This window comes from Eucalyptus grandis, chromosome 8, assembly GCF_016545825.1.
Source record: "Eucalyptus grandis isolate ANBG69807.140 chromosome 8, ASM1654582v1, whole genome shotgun sequence".
NCBI lineage: Eukaryota > Viridiplantae > Streptophyta > Magnoliopsida > Myrtales > Myrtaceae > Eucalyptus > Eucalyptus grandis.
Window position 1 is genome coordinate 31,518,863 of NC_052619.1, and position 15,393 is coordinate 31,534,255.

Consider the following 15,393-nt stretch of genomic DNA (forward strand, 5'->3'; position numbering starts at 1 on the left):
AAACTAAATAATTGAGAGAGAGAAAGAGAGGACCAATTAAGAAGTCACATCCCAACGCTAGCCCCAAAATAAATAGCAATAAAGATCTCTTGATGGTGAGAGTGAAATTGATCACGATAAGTGTTTTCAACGCAGCCACCCTAGTCACTCGAGCTCGAAGCTTGCGTCCACCATGGCCACATCTGACTTCGAAACTCACGGCCACGGTTGCTCTAGTTTGAGGACCTGGGCTCGAAGCCATCATCACCACTTGAGCTTTTGAGTCACGGCCATGGTTGCAAAGGGTGATCATGAGTGAATATTTGAAATTACATTTTAGAAGAAGAAGATACTTCACCGTGTTGACTTCACGTCATCAAAGTCCACGATTAAACCGTCCAGGTCAAAGGAAGAGGCAATATTTAAAAAATCGGAAAAAAATAAGTTTCAAGTCAAAAAATATTTAAGAGCGTTAATGCCATATGAGCAAAATCTGTCATCAGTGTGTCCCGATCGAAAGGGACAGTCAATGCTTAGAAAAAGTGAAAATAACCTACATCGTTGAACCGATCGAGGGATGAACTATGACGCTTTTTAAAAGAAGACAGATGTTTTTAAACTAAAAAAAAAAAAAAAAATAGATTAACAATTTGAATTTCAGGCAAAAGTAGAGGCATCACTTGTGACCAATGTACTCAACCTATCGTCTTCATTTAGATTAGTCTTTAGATTTGCCCAAACACCAACCAAGAGAAACCCTATGCATTCTCTTACTTTCGCCTTCTCTCTTTCCAGCCTCGACTTCCACCACCACGCCACCACTGGAGCTGTCAATCACCTCAACCACGCCTCCGGCATGCATTTTGGCCGTGCAGCCTCTGCACGGTCGTCGCACCACCAAAGTCGCGCTTGTTGGCTCTGCTTGCATCCAGAATTGCTCTCTCTCTCTCTCTCTCTCTCAATGCCGCGCCTCCACACTTGAGGTCGGCAACAATCATCGATCACGGAAACTCATTTACAACCACCACCACTGAGCCCCATGTTGCCTCCAATCGAGCTGTGCCGAAACCAGATCTAAAACTTGTAAGCTCGACCCAATTCTTGGGTCCGGGACTCATCACCACCCTCGTCTCCTTCTCGCTGAAGGTGGCGGTGATAACATTTATATGTATACATGTACATTTACATGTATATACCTATCTGTGTAGAGAGAGAGAGAATGTATGTGGATGGGTGTGCACGCGTGCACACGCGATGGTTGTTGCCAACTTCAGCAGAGCCATGGACACTGGATACATCATACCAAAAGCGACCGAAGTGGCATGGCGTGAGGCCCTGAAGAAGCTCCGGAAGGGAACTTCTCAGTTCATCATGCACAACACAGTCAATAGAGCCAATTGAAACTGCTTGTGACGAGGTTAATTCATCTAAGAGCATATTCCATGATCACAGTATTTGCTCAAATTAATCAATCACTCGAAGCTGGATTCGCTCATGTAAGCGAATCCCAGAACAACACTGGTTTATGGTCGCGAATTTAACCCAAAGACAAGCATATCCTTCCGATACACTTGCAAAACATGACCCTGCCATAAAGGGGTCAAAAAGTTGCAGCAATGTAAGGAACCGAGAGTCGCCTAGTTTCGATGGAAACCCGGCTCATGTTGTGTCCATTAAATTCAAGAGTGAGCAGAACATTGGTCTGGATTGATTGGAAAGGTCGGAAAGGTAGGGGCGACTCTTGGAGTCGTTAAAAGAAAGAATGCAGATCCTAACATTCGCCCTCACACGAAGGCCGGTGAGATTCCAAAAGAAAAAGAATGCAAATCATAAATGGATAATACGAAGTAGACCTTCGTTAATACCATGTAAAAAGTGTGTGCATAACCATTAAGCTTAAATTAATAAATACGTGCACATCAAAACTTTAAGCATTAGCTAGTTGGAACATGTCGGACTTTCACACGACACTTCTTCTGTGAATCAGATATTCAGAGACATTCTTCTAACTGAACTCTTCGCTGTTGGCACCCCAGCCAACCACTGAAAGCTAAAAATAATGACTTCTTTTATATTTCATAGCAGCAGAGCAAGAGCATTATTCGCAGTCATGTCAGAAGTACAAATGACCGCCTTACAACAAGAACTAGTAAAAGACATAAAAGCGGAAAACAAATTTTTCTTCCTTAATCATACATTCTTTCCGCTCAAAGGAACAACACAGCAGCATCAAATCAGACAGTGGTTATGTATCATTTTGAAGTATAGAACTTGTCCGCTAACACAAACTGGGATGGCCATAAGACCATATTGATGAGAAAACATGTATGATTGTGTAATACGAGAGTGAATTATTCCATGATTCATTGTAGAAATATATTTCATTTTTTCATCAAATCGCATGTCCTAAACAGGAGAAAGAAAGAAAGCAGAGGCCTAAATAGCAAGCCAACCTCTCCAAATGACCATGAGAAAGAATGACAGAAACCAAGTAATTTAATAGTAGTCTTATTCAAGTAGTTCATAAGGGCAAATGAACAATTCTTTCTACCACTATTGGTTATTAACACTGCTAATCCAACAAATCTTGACAAAGTCCAGCCATATCTTGACATCGCTCAAGCATAGAATAAGGATTAGCACCAAAAATTTACACATCAAAGTGATTACCCGAGTTCAGAGGCAGCAACTATAGCACCGAATCAACCCATTCTCATTGCAATCCAGGCACCTCCGAGTCTGCCCCTCATCCTCGTCAAATATCTTCCTACTACCGTCACAGCTCAAGCAGGGCAGGAATCTAGCATCCCCACAAGTCTCGCAGACGGATCCCGAATCTATGACAGGTAATCTGTCCAAGAGCTTTGCTAGCTCGCCATCCTCATTGAGTTGCTTAATCTCCTCCGCCCCACCAACATGTTTCCCCATAACAAAACTTGAGGCAAGCTAAGCGCCTTCCCTCTAAGCGCGCTCTGCAGCTCGCTCTTATACGAAGAATCCATCGAAATGTCCCTCTCATCCACACGCACTCTAAATCCCTTCAGTATCATTCTCACAGCACAGCAATCCTCATAAGTCTTCCTAATTCCTCTCAAACTAGTGAAATAGAGCAAGACCTTATCCCTACGCCACTCGACCAGTTCTGATCATCACACGCCAAAGCTTTAACACTGGCCGGTCTCACGGGCTTAACTGTTTGTGTTTGCTCGGATTGCTCTCCGATTGCCTAGAACACAACGCACGCCTGTAACTATAAACCACATTGGGGTCCATCTTGGCCAACAGAGCTTCCTCGGACAAATGCTTCCACAACGGCTTCGTCTCCGAAGCGGGCTTATCATAACATCTCCGACAACTTCACCGGAAAAGATGGCGATTCACGCACGTTCCTGACAGACCCATCAAAGCTCGTGTACCTACAGGAACTGGGTTTCGTCATAAAGCCGTTATTCGAAGAATGCAGCTTACCGGAGGATTCTCAGAGCCAGAAATCGGAGTCGTCGAGACCGTCCATGAGCTCCCAAGTGTTTGATGACGGAGTCTGGCGAGAGCGACTTCCTCGCCTCGTCGTCGGCCCGGAGCGTCGTCGCCGCCGTCGTGGCCAGTGTTTCGACCGGAAAATCGGGCCTTTCGGCGGCGGAGGCGAGTGCCGGTGTTTTGGCCGGGTTGGTGAGGCGAGGGAGCCGTAGGTGGTGGAGGTGAGACAAACCAGGTGATGGGTGTCGCCCTTCCGGAGAGGCGGGTGGTGGACGAGCGGAGCGGGGGGAGAGAGGGCACGGGCCTTCTTGAGGCGGCGACGAGTCCAGGGAGAGGGCGGTGGCGGTGGAGTACAGAGAAGAAGAGGACGGAGACTTGTGGTCTTCTTCCGGGTACTTGCTGAGGAGCGCGCCCAGCCTTGAGGCCGAGCAGCCCATGAATGAAACCGAAGATGGAAGGGAAAATGCTCTGCCCTCTCTCACTCCCTGGAAAAGTTTGCTTTTGGCTTCTGCTGCTGATTTCTCACTCTCCCTCTCTCCCTCTCTCTCTCTCTCTCTCTGCTGATCTCTTTCTGGAAATGTTTGAAGTTTGCTTTTTGGCTTCTGCTTTGACAGAGGAGAGAGAAAGAGAAAGAGAAAGAGGGTCTTTGGTTTTTCTTGATGAGGAGGAGCTTTCGAGGAGTTGGGTGGGGGAAGAAGATGAAATGAATGCAGCAGGGAAGTGAGACAGAGATGGAAGGACGTGGATTCTAGGATATCGTTTCGATTCGGATCGTAAATCTTCCTCTTTTTACCGCGAAACGTCAGCGTTCATGGCGATCTTTCGGCCAATCTATAAAAAGATTAGGACTGCAGAGTTCCCGTCCTTAAATTTAGCCAGCTTAGCTATGATTTTGGGGCTGCTGGTTCATGATAATGGATCGTGTTTGTTACTTTTGGAGACGTTTCGTAAAACACTAGTGGAATTAAACGAAACCAGCACTTATTGCTTTCTCAATCAAGTATGCAATTGGTCCGACTAAAAAGGTAGATTTTATTGTCTGTATGCTCGTCGCTGGGACCGCGTTTGTCTTGCGACAGCGATGAGACGTGAAAAGTCTTTGGTCCTCGCCGCGTGATTAGCGACCGTGCCTCGAGGGAAACCCCAAGATGAAGATGCTTTTCCCAATAAGTGAAAGAAATTCTGAAAATAGACGCTCGACTTTAAAAGCGACTAGTGTAATTTTGTCGGGAGTTATGATACGCTTTAATGCAATTGTTATGATGTTATTCTTCTTTTTCTTTTCATTTTTCCAATATGAATATAATCTATGACTGAAGATGTTTGATACTGTTTCTTTATGTCGGATTTTCGTACAGCAATACCTGTCTTGTTTAAATTAATTTAACCGCGAGGCATTATCACATTTTTTCATCAACCGCATTTACCTTAAAATAATTTCCCTATTACAAAAACAAAACTAAACCGGTACACATACCCCACAATTACACCAAACTAACTTTCATGTCACAAAACGTACCACAAACTAATATACACGGACTCATTTATCCAAATTTAGAAATTTTTGGTGACTCAAAATCAATTTCAAGTAAGTATACCAATTTGAGATTTCTTTTGTGACAACACGGATATATCAGTTTGAGTATTTTATGATACATATTTAGTTTGAAGTAAACGCGTGGCAAAGTCATATCATCTAAGATTTGTTGTATTATTAACTTAGGTAAATGATACAAATGGTCCATAAATTTTAAATTCATATTATGTGATCCCTAAACTTCAGCTCAATGTGTAATATCATTCTTGAACTTTTAATTGGTCCGATGTAATATATGAACTTATGGTACATGTTTAATTCATTCCTTGGATTATAAGAAAATATTCAATTTCGTACACTCAAGTTCAGAACAATATTAAACATTTTTACACAATCCAATAACTAGCTTGACATGTGCCAAAATTTTAAAACCACATTAAATAAATTAAAAGTTCATGAGCTACATTGCACACTAAATAAAAATTTAAAAACTAAATTATACATTAAACCAAAGTTTAGAAACCATTTATTTCATTATCCCTCAACTCAATTGTTTGTCCGTCACACTTCCTTCTTTTGGGCATTATCTATGGCATTCGAGCCTTCATCCGTTCTTTTAATCTCTTTTATGCATTCCTAGCGATAAACTTGAAAAGGTTTAGACCTCAATAGCATTTTCTTGACAAAAAAATCAATTTAATTTTTTGATAAATATTTATGACTTGATTGTATCAATAAACAATTTTAGGACTAGCTTGCATTCGTCGTGTAAAAACTTGTACTTTTCACATGCAATGTGCATGGAACTAGTTGCTTGAATTAGATCTTTCATCATGGTCAATTGGGAGATTTCAACACCATATGCTTTTTTTTTTTTTTTGGTAAAGGTAATAATTTTATAGAGCATGGACAAGATTACAAAAGATCGGATCCAAAACCTACACTCTTAGCCGATTGGCAAAAGTGAAGGGGAACCGATGAAAAAAGACAAGGGCATTAACCCGCTAGGAAAAACACGAAGAACACCTAGGAGCATCGCCGAAGGATGGAACCACCGAACCTCCAGTCGTCAACCTCAGAATGCGGACCGGAAATGAGAGACAGCAAGTAGTGTCTAAGGATCGGATCCACTAAGAAACACCATATGCTTTTTCCTCATGCTTTCTGCCCCCAAGTTTCTTTGGAAAGAAAGAAAGATTTTGCTTTTCGCCTTATGAAAAGGAGTTTTTAAGTAATAAGAACACGCAAACCCAAAAAAAAAGTAATAATAACATGATTTTTAAATTCGATATGAGGAAATACTTTTTAAAATATATATAGAAATAAAAAGGTCATTTTTATATTTCCTTGCTTTTGCTTATAAGGGCATTGTATGTCCTAAAGTTTGTTATAAATGCGCAATCGGAATTAAACTGCAAAAAGCATTTCCATCAAATCATAAAATTTATCAAATTCATACAATCAAGTCCGTATGTTAATTCTATCTAATTTGACTAATGGAAAATATTGACGTTATTTTAAATATTTTCTCTCCCAGTGGCAGTAGGCATGGTTAAAACTAGATAGTTTTGGTCTAAATTTGATTTTTAATATAATTTTTAACCACGTTGTTTGAAGTAAATCTAGACTAAAACTATGTCGTTTACTCAAGCGCGTATACTACTTAAGCAAGAGAAAATATTTCAAAAAAAGTCATGTCAGTTTAATTCCTTACCAAATTATATGGAGTTAACAAAGACTAAATTGCATTAATTTGTAAAACTCACCACAAGCGTACGACACCGCGACGGCGATGCACGACGGCCGAAATTGGGCTTTCAACGACCTCGGCGGGCTTGGACCGGGCCTTAAATTACTGGGCTTTTGAACTGGATTTAAAATGCTGGACTGGGCTGCAACTTGAATTAAACCATCTTGGGCTGAACTGCTGAAGAGAAGGCCGAAATGGACTGAAAGGCTTGAAATCTGTGGCCAACGCTGGGCTGGACTGAGCAAATGCTTTCTCACGGACTGGGCTTGCTGTGATTGAACAAGCTGGGCCAAATTTGTTGCTGGCTTCGAGCGAGTTTCGGTGGCTTGAGGAGAAAAGATCAACGTTGGTGGAGAGCAGGCGTGTGGCCGAAGATGGAACAGGGAAGCAGCTGGCGTGGACGCGTGAAGGAGCAGCTTCGGTGGGCTTCAATACAGCTTCGGGAATTCGGTGGATCGTGGGCAAGGAAACAGCAGCTGCTTCGGTAAAGTGAAACCAGCGAAGGTGGAAGACGCTGGTAGCAAGCGGACGAGTGGCAGTCAACTCGGTGGAGGGAACGCCGGTTTGTTGACTCGATGGCCAAGTGGCAACAACTGAGCAAGAGAGTTCGGTTGAGTGGAGCAGCTGCAAGGATCCGAAAGAGAAGAATAAAAGCGAAGCAAAAGCAGAAGCAAGGCAGATGGGCGGCTTCGCTGGCGTGGGGAAAGAAAACGTGGGGGATGGGTTGCTCCGGAGCTGCTTCGCTGGCGATGAAGAGTTTGGAGGAGTAGAATCGCTGGTGGAACCGTGACGTGCAGTGAAGAAGACACACGGCAGCAGGGTCAACAAAGCAGGAACTCAGCTGACTTCGATGGAGGAGCGTGGAGGAGTGCTGGCTTCGCTGGGATCTTCGACCGAGGGAGCTGAAGGCGCGAGTAGCGGGACTGCTTCGGTGGATGAGATGGGCAGGTGTTGGTGGTTTTGCAGGGGAAAGGAAAGATAAGCAAAGTAAAAATGAAAGTGAAACAAGGCTGAAGGAGCTGCACGTCCATTCGACTAAGGAGAGAGAGAAAGAGGCGGTGAGGAAAGGAGATAGCGACGGGCCAGCTGTTTGCTTGATTAAGAAGATTGAATCAAGGGACAAAGTCCAAAATTCTATCCCTTCCATTAAACACTTTGTCCCCTAATTCTTTCCAATAATAATTTCCCATCAATTAACTTAAATTGAAGCCAATTTTGTTGCCCAAAATCCAATTCCGAATTTCACTAATTTTTGGTCTTCAATCTCTTCCACAATTTCCCAAATTGAGGTCCGATTTTGCTGACGAAAAACCTCGAACAATTTTCTACAAGTCCCCAACACTTAAAGGCCTAAGTCCAAATCTCCTTTAATTTGCCCGTACAAATTTCCATTAATTTTCCGCGACATCCGATTCGATTTTCGCAAAAATCTCGAATCAAAAATCTTCTGAGACTGAGTCGACGTTCCTAAATTAGCTCGTGACACCACAGAACTTTCAATTTCTGAAATCGGGTTCGAATTCACGGTTAATTTCCATTCGACGCGTTTTTAGCGTGACCTAGACTACCGGGTAACTTTCAGAACTTTACGGTGCAAATGACCCGTGGTCGATTTTCTTCGAGCCACAATGAACCCACTCGACTCAATGATGACTCTCGATTGTCGTGAAAAACTCGATGATTCAAATACGGACACAGGGTACCAAAACGACAGTAAAATCATATTAGTGTCGGTCGATGAGAATTTTCTAATTTAGTAGTGTCACCCACGATTAGTCACACATCTCAATCGAACCAACTTATATATGATTTCAAATCGATTTATATCTCGTGTCAGTAATGGTCTCACAGATGAGCACGGTTGAGTAGCCCCGGTCGAATTCTCAAGTCTTTTGCCTTAAAATTCTTAATGGTTTCCCGATAGTCTAGTTATCTCAGAATGATCGGGCCCGAGAACAGCCCTATAGATGCGTCAATGAAATGCCCGATTTATTCAATAGAAAACATGACTGAAAATCTGGGATGTCACACTTTGTATCTGGCTATTGATCCATCACTATTAAGTTTCTTCCTCAACACCCCTTTACAACCTATAGTTTTAGCCCCTTTTGGCAAATTTACTAGCTGCCAAGTGTGATTCTGCAGTAGAGAGCTCATTTCATCATATATGGCTTCTGCCCGTAGTAGAGATTCCTTAGATCTCATTGCTTCATAATAGGAGAATAGATCATCCTCAAGATGGTAAGCAACGAAGTCCTCACCAAAACTTTTGGGAATTCTTTCTCTTGTAGATACTCTAACTGGAATTGGTTTAATAGCCAACTGTGTGGAATTAGTGTTAAAAGGGCCTGCTTCAGATTCTACAGGAGATTCTGAAATCATATCTATAGATCCAGAAACATTCAAGCCTTGATCTCTAAGAAACTTGTTTTCGAAGAACACTGCATCTCTAGATTCTATCACTGTGTTAGTAGATAGATCTAAAAACCTATTTGCAGTGCTATCTTCTGCATTACCTAGATATACACAAGTAATCGTTCTAAATCCCACCTTAGGTTTCTTAGGATCAGGTATACTTACATAAGCAATACAGCCCCAAGTCTTTAAGAGCATCATATCTACAAGGGCGCTTATGACATATCTCATAAGGTGTCATAGACAACTTAAAGTGCGGCAACCTGTTCAAGATGTGATTAGCAATTAGAACTGCTTCTCCCCAATAGGAGGAAGGCATGCCAGCTGAAGAGAGCACCAAATTTGCAGTTCCAGCATGAGTCACCTTTGCCTCACCACCATTGCAATTTTCTACAGTGTCTTTCACTTCTGTGATCTCAGTGAGTAAGTTCTTGTCATTTGTAGCATGACAAGTAGCGCCACTGTCCAACCACCACTCAGAAGAGATGCTGGTCTTTCCATTCTTCACCATTCTAATGAAGGCTCGAGGCTCAGATCTTCTAATTAGCATATTGGCCTCATTATGTGGTGTGTCATTATTTGGCTTCCTCGGCAACTTACACTCTACTGCCTAGTGACCCCACTTTCCATAGTTATGGCACTTGCCCTTCTTCTTCTTTTTGAAGATAGTCTTTTTGGCCTCTAACTGTAAAGAGGATTCACCTTTTGGTGACTTGGACTTTTTCTGAGGTTCATTGGAGTGTGAAATTAAGTTGGCAATTGACTTTTGTTGTCCCACTTGTTCCAAACTCTTCCTAGTGATATTTTGATCCTCAATGTGAATATACCTCTTTAATTCATCCGGCCCCATCTGTACCTTCAATCAGGCATTTCGGTCTTGAAAGAACTCCATTCAATTGCGGTTTGCTCAACACAAGACCGACAAAGAGATTATCGGACATATCAGAATTATCATCTTTCAGCTTGTTTCTCATGATCTCAAATTCAACTAATTGAGAGGTGATGCTTGAATTTATAGTGAATTTAAAGTCAAAGAATTTCTCCGCTAAGAGAGTTTTAGATAGCCCCTCTTATTTTTGGAACTGAGCGTTCAAGTGATCCCATATCTCTTTCATCGTCTTATACTCATTATAAGTCATAGCCAGATTAGGATTTAGAGAGTTCAACAAGTAATCTCTACAAAAATCCTCATCTTTGTTCCATTGATATTCATTCACATCTTCAGTGATAGATGCAAAATCACTCAATAAGTATAGAATATGTCACGTTCTTTTATGCCAAATTGAACATGTAATTTCCAGCCATGAAATTCAGTAACATCAAAAGATTGCAACTTTATAATATCATAGGAACTACGCTTTACCATTTTAATCAAAGCAAAGTGTTAGAAAGAGTGCACCTTGAAGTCCTCAGAGCAACAAAGTTGAAAGTTGAATAACTCCCCTAACCATGATCAAACCGCTCTGTAGAGATGGAATTTGCCAAAACAAACCCCAAAAAAGGATTTGGAGTGCCCAAAAACCTTAAGATGGACTGCCCTTGTCGCTGAAACTCGCTGAAAATTTCGCCCCCGAAATTCGCTAGAAATTTTGCCCTGAAATTTGCTAGAAATTCAGATGGAAACTTCCGAGTGCCGTAACTTATCCGTCCGACCTCCGATTGATGCGAGTGACCACTTAAAATGTTCGTATCGATGAGTAGATCAAAGCCCAAGTGGTTTCACCCTCTTAAATTGGCTATAATTTTTTGGGTTTGTGAATCAAAGATTTCGGTCACCCGAATCTTCAAACTCAGATCCCGGCCAATATCACTGTCAAAATCGAAAGTAAATTACAGCCGCAAGTTTGTCTTGACGGAATCTTCAAGAAGACACTTTACTCACTCAAATCCGACACACGAACTTAATACTTCAAGATTGTTAGAGGTAATAGGTTTGAGAGAAGAAGTAGTTGCTTGAAGTATTACACCAAGAGACATCAAGTTTGGAACACTCACATGATGTTCCTCCAAACAGAGTGAAACCCTAGAGTTTTTATATGAAAGTTATTGGGCTCCGGCCCATATGGACCCAAATAACCATGCTTTTACCTATTGGGCTTGTATGTGAACATATTATTTTGGACTATATTAATAATATATCCAACATCCCCAACCTATATTCATGGTGGCCATGTTGAGTCTCAATTTATTGGAGAGGTAAAATGGGCTTGTTGCACAAAAACATATTCAAAATGTTACATGTCCAGCGCTGGAAAAAACAAAGGCCTTTGCAAAGAGTATTGTGTAATTGGGAGATAAGTTATGAGTTTAGACTGTGGACGGTTCCGCGAGAGTATGACTTATCCAAGTGTGCATGTTTTCTTGCTCCTCTCGTCCGGCTGTTCAGCATTAAGATTCTGCCTCTCCTAATCTACAAAAGCGTATTTTCCCTTTTTTAGCATGCTCTGTCGTCTCCAACGCCGTATTATGCATAACTGCAGTCAATAACTTGCTCCAAGGGCATCTTGTATGGATCATGTGCACCATGTAGAAGCTGAGTTAATAAAATCAGGCTATCTGCAAGCCTAGCAATAGAGTCCCGAAGCCCCGTAAATTGGATTGTTTTGGCTGAAATAATCATGTAACTGCTGGGTATGTATTAGGGAGGCCCATTGTTGTTGTTCTCTTCTCATGATCATGAGGTCGTTTATGGTCATAGATACTTGGTACTAATGCTTAGGCACCAAAACTATGCAACAAACCAGTTTCAAGACAATGCCATGAAAGCCGATGACTGTTTTCCTTTCCCTGGATATCCTCGATGTGTGCTGAAGTATCTCATCGGATTTCTGAGCTATTACGTTCCTTGCTGCAGAAGTATTGGGTCTCAATCCTGAGAAATCGATGTTCCATTTGTTGGGGTCTGTAAAAGCGACAACTTTACTCTTTACCTCTTTAATCTTAGGTTTGTGGCGCATTCTTCCTAATAAGAACTTATATGTCCTGTGATAGCCTCCTCTCTTGTCCCACATCACTTAGGGAGGGAGGTCTTGGTTAACTTATAAGGTTTGGGTCCCTCTAATCTGTGTAACGCGTTTTAAAGCCGTGAGGGAAAAGACCGTGGCTGGGATGGCGGTTCGTTCGTGCTGGGGCGGGTGACCAAAGCGGACAATATTACAAGTGGGGCCCGGATGTTACAAGTGGTACGTGAGCCGACTCCCGACCGCGTGTGGGACCACAGCTCGAATGCTGTTCTAACGCCCGTGGGGCCATGCCGAGGACGCCTGCTCGTTAAGAGGTGGAGAGTGTGATAGCCTTCTCTTGTCCCACATCGCTTAGGAGGGAGGTCTTGGTTAACTTATACGGTTTGGGTCCCTCTAACCTGTGTAACGCGTTTTAAAGCCGTGAGGGAAAAGACCATGGTGGGATGGCGGTTTCGTCCGCGCCTGCATGTGACCCAAAGCGGACAATATTACATATAGTGGGGCCCGGATGTTACATGTCCGACAAGGATGTTGTTAGACGTTGCAGTTTTCTATAAAATGACAAATGTCGGTTGGCATTCAGAATCTATAGGTTAAACCACCTTGTTCTTTCACTCCTCAAGAAATTGATCACCTGACAGTAACATCTCACATCCAAAATGGTGGGACGGTACTGTTGAAGTAAATAAGTTTCCATTTAAGTTTCCATTTTCTATGGATTTATCCATTTATATCACCGTTCTGGTTAGTTTCTTTAGTTTTGGATTTCCAGGTCGTAAAATAGTGCTGGTCGTAAAATAGACTCTAACATGATTAAGCTGTTCTAGTGATGCTATTATTGAAATGGGTTTTGACAAGCTTCATAGTATTGAGGCCGCTTAAGGAGAATACTGACATGCTTAATCATGTTAGAGTCTCTAAATTCTTTAAATTCACAAGCACTTTTGAAGATGTGCTCTACTGAGAACTTCCTCATGAGAATGATGAGATTTTCGCGAGGATCACATCTTAGGTCCATGTAGGCATATATCTTTTGCAAGTCAATTTTATGGCGTTGTTTATGCACTGAAATGAACAAAAGAGAGCTTGTTATTATTTCTACCTGCAGAAGTCAAGGAATTTAATGGCAGCTTGGAAACGCTATCCACTACCACTACCCAAGAAAAAGTCTTAAGAATGATCTTTTTCTGAATTAGCAGGACACCTCGCTTGTGAAAATATGTAGAAGGTGACTACTTGTCTCGGGCTATGGGTAGAAGCAAGCAGTTGTGGACAGATTACCATACATCTTTTGTTGTTACAGCTAAGAGAATCACTTGCATTTTAATGATAAGTGGAGTAGTCCATGCAGTGACACCATTGTTAAGTATATCAGATTTTCTTGAAAGTGATTGTTTTTTTTCGGTAAAGATCTTGAAAGTGATTGTTGATGTCCACTTGAAACTAAAAACTTTTTGCATCTATTTCCTCAGAGAAATTATGACATGACGTATTAGCCTTCACCTCCCTGCTTCCTTACATTTTGTCGGGAAGCCAACAGAATTGTGTATGTCTGTGCTTTGACAACTTTCAGGCTAAAGCTGAAGCTAGCTCTGCAACTCTCTCTATGGTCAGTCCTCTTTTTGGCCCTCAAGATGTAGTCTGATCTCTTTCATGAATAGGAAATCTGATGGCTATTTGCTATGCGGACTGGACTCTTTTCATATGCTCAAATAATGTGAAAATGAAATATGCAGGCAGGCTTATGCTGTTGTGAAGTTTGCCAATACATGCCTGCGTGGGTTGAGGGGCAATGCTGGCATTGTCGAAGTGTGCATTTGTTGCTTCTCAGGTTTGGTGCCTTGAAAAACTTATTGAGATCCAATCTTTTTTCTTCTTAATTCACAATAAAATGACCGATGATTTTCTTTATTGTTGTCCCCATTTTTCAGGGAAAGAGCTTCCATTCTTTGCATCCAAAATCGCCTCGGCCATACTGGGGCTGATTAGGTTCTTCCCTCGGCCTGCTGAAGGAGTGCAAAAGGTCTAGAGTTTTAATATTCTTGAAATTTTTAGGTCCGCTTTGATTACATCAGAGGAGATGAAGTTTTCTAATTTCGGCCTTTGTTTGTTAACCTGTAGAGATGGTTGGGAAAGGCAAAGAAAGAGTTAACAGCAAGCATTCAGAAGGGCATTTCATTTAACAAGAATTAAGCTGGTTATGGACGTGGCTTGTCCAAGGAAAAAGGTGTCCCCTGCATAGTTTCCCGCTATTTTCTACTCAAAATAGGTACTTGGGAATAAGTGGTTCAAACCAAACAAGATATCCAAGTTTATTTTGCCTACGTGGCATAGAAAACATAAAGGTTTTTCTTTTCTCACATGCAATGTACTCAAATGTTGGTCTGTGTAATAACATGGACTGATGTTGGTGTATATCATTATACTATGTCCATCTTTCTGTTGTTTCCAACTTTGAGATGCACCCATAATGTCGCCTCCAAGTAGCACTATCAGCTGTGCAATGCCGCAGTAAGCAAATGGTAGACAGAGGCTGCTGCGCTGGGCTTGGAGTTTAAGAGACTCGACCGCAGCGTCTTGTGGCTTTATCCAGAAGCTATGACGGACTAATGAGCAAGAGAGCCATCATAGAGGCTCTTCTTCGGTGTCGAGCAGGGGGGAGTTTGAGAATTTTTCTATCTGTAGATGCGTCTATCACCATTAGCAATTCTCACGCCAAGTTTTTACACTCCTGAAGAGGACAGCTCGCATTCATAACGAATTGATAAGGGAGTAAGCCTCTCCTGCCTCGTGAAATCAGTTTCTCGGGTAAACTCGGTTTTGAACCGATTTCAAAATCTGTTCTCAGGTAAAACCGGTTTAACCGGTTTAAACCAAACCCAATAATGACCTCCTTGTCTTCTCTCTCTCTCTCTCTCTCTCTCTCTCTCTCTCTCTCTGGCAGATTGCGGCCTCGCCTATGTCGATCGGCCATCAACCGGCCCACTAGGTACTCTCTGCTTTCGTTTTCAATTCCTTCGTCGAATGTTACGATTTCGGTTTTTTCGTTTCTCATTTTTCGGCGGTTTGCCATCGCTATTTGATGGCTGTGAGTCGTGCTACCCCTACCCACCGCCCGTTTCTTTTTTCTTTTGTTTTTTGAACTGCCCTCAATTTGATGTCTCACTTCAAGCTTGATTCTGTTTCAAGTCTCTTTTGCTACTTGCCAAGGCACCAGCCGTCACCACATAGGGAGTTCGAGACGTTCCTGAGTTTCAGGGATCCGATGCCTC

General features: G+C 42.1%; 1 long non-coding RNA gene and 1 pseudogene across 2 annotated transcripts; one reads left to right on the plus strand and one right to left on the minus strand.

Annotated features, from left to right (window-relative positions):
* Positions 1-2,457: 2,457 nt before the first annotated feature.
* LOC120287156 lies at positions 2,458-3,893 on the minus strand (annotated as a pseudogene).
* An 8,793-nt stretch (positions 3,894-12,686) lies between these two features.
* LOC120286729 lies at positions 12,687-13,952 on the plus strand. 2 transcript variants are annotated; one of them, XR_005545435.1, is made up of 3 exons: positions 12,687-12,802; positions 13,596-13,730; positions 13,858-13,952. It is a non-coding gene; the product is annotated as an uncharacterized LOC120286729 (long non-coding RNA). The 2 variants fall into 2 exon arrangements; XR_005545436.1 differs by having other exon boundaries at positions 12,719-12,783.
* Positions 13,953-15,393: the final 1,441 nt, after the last annotated feature.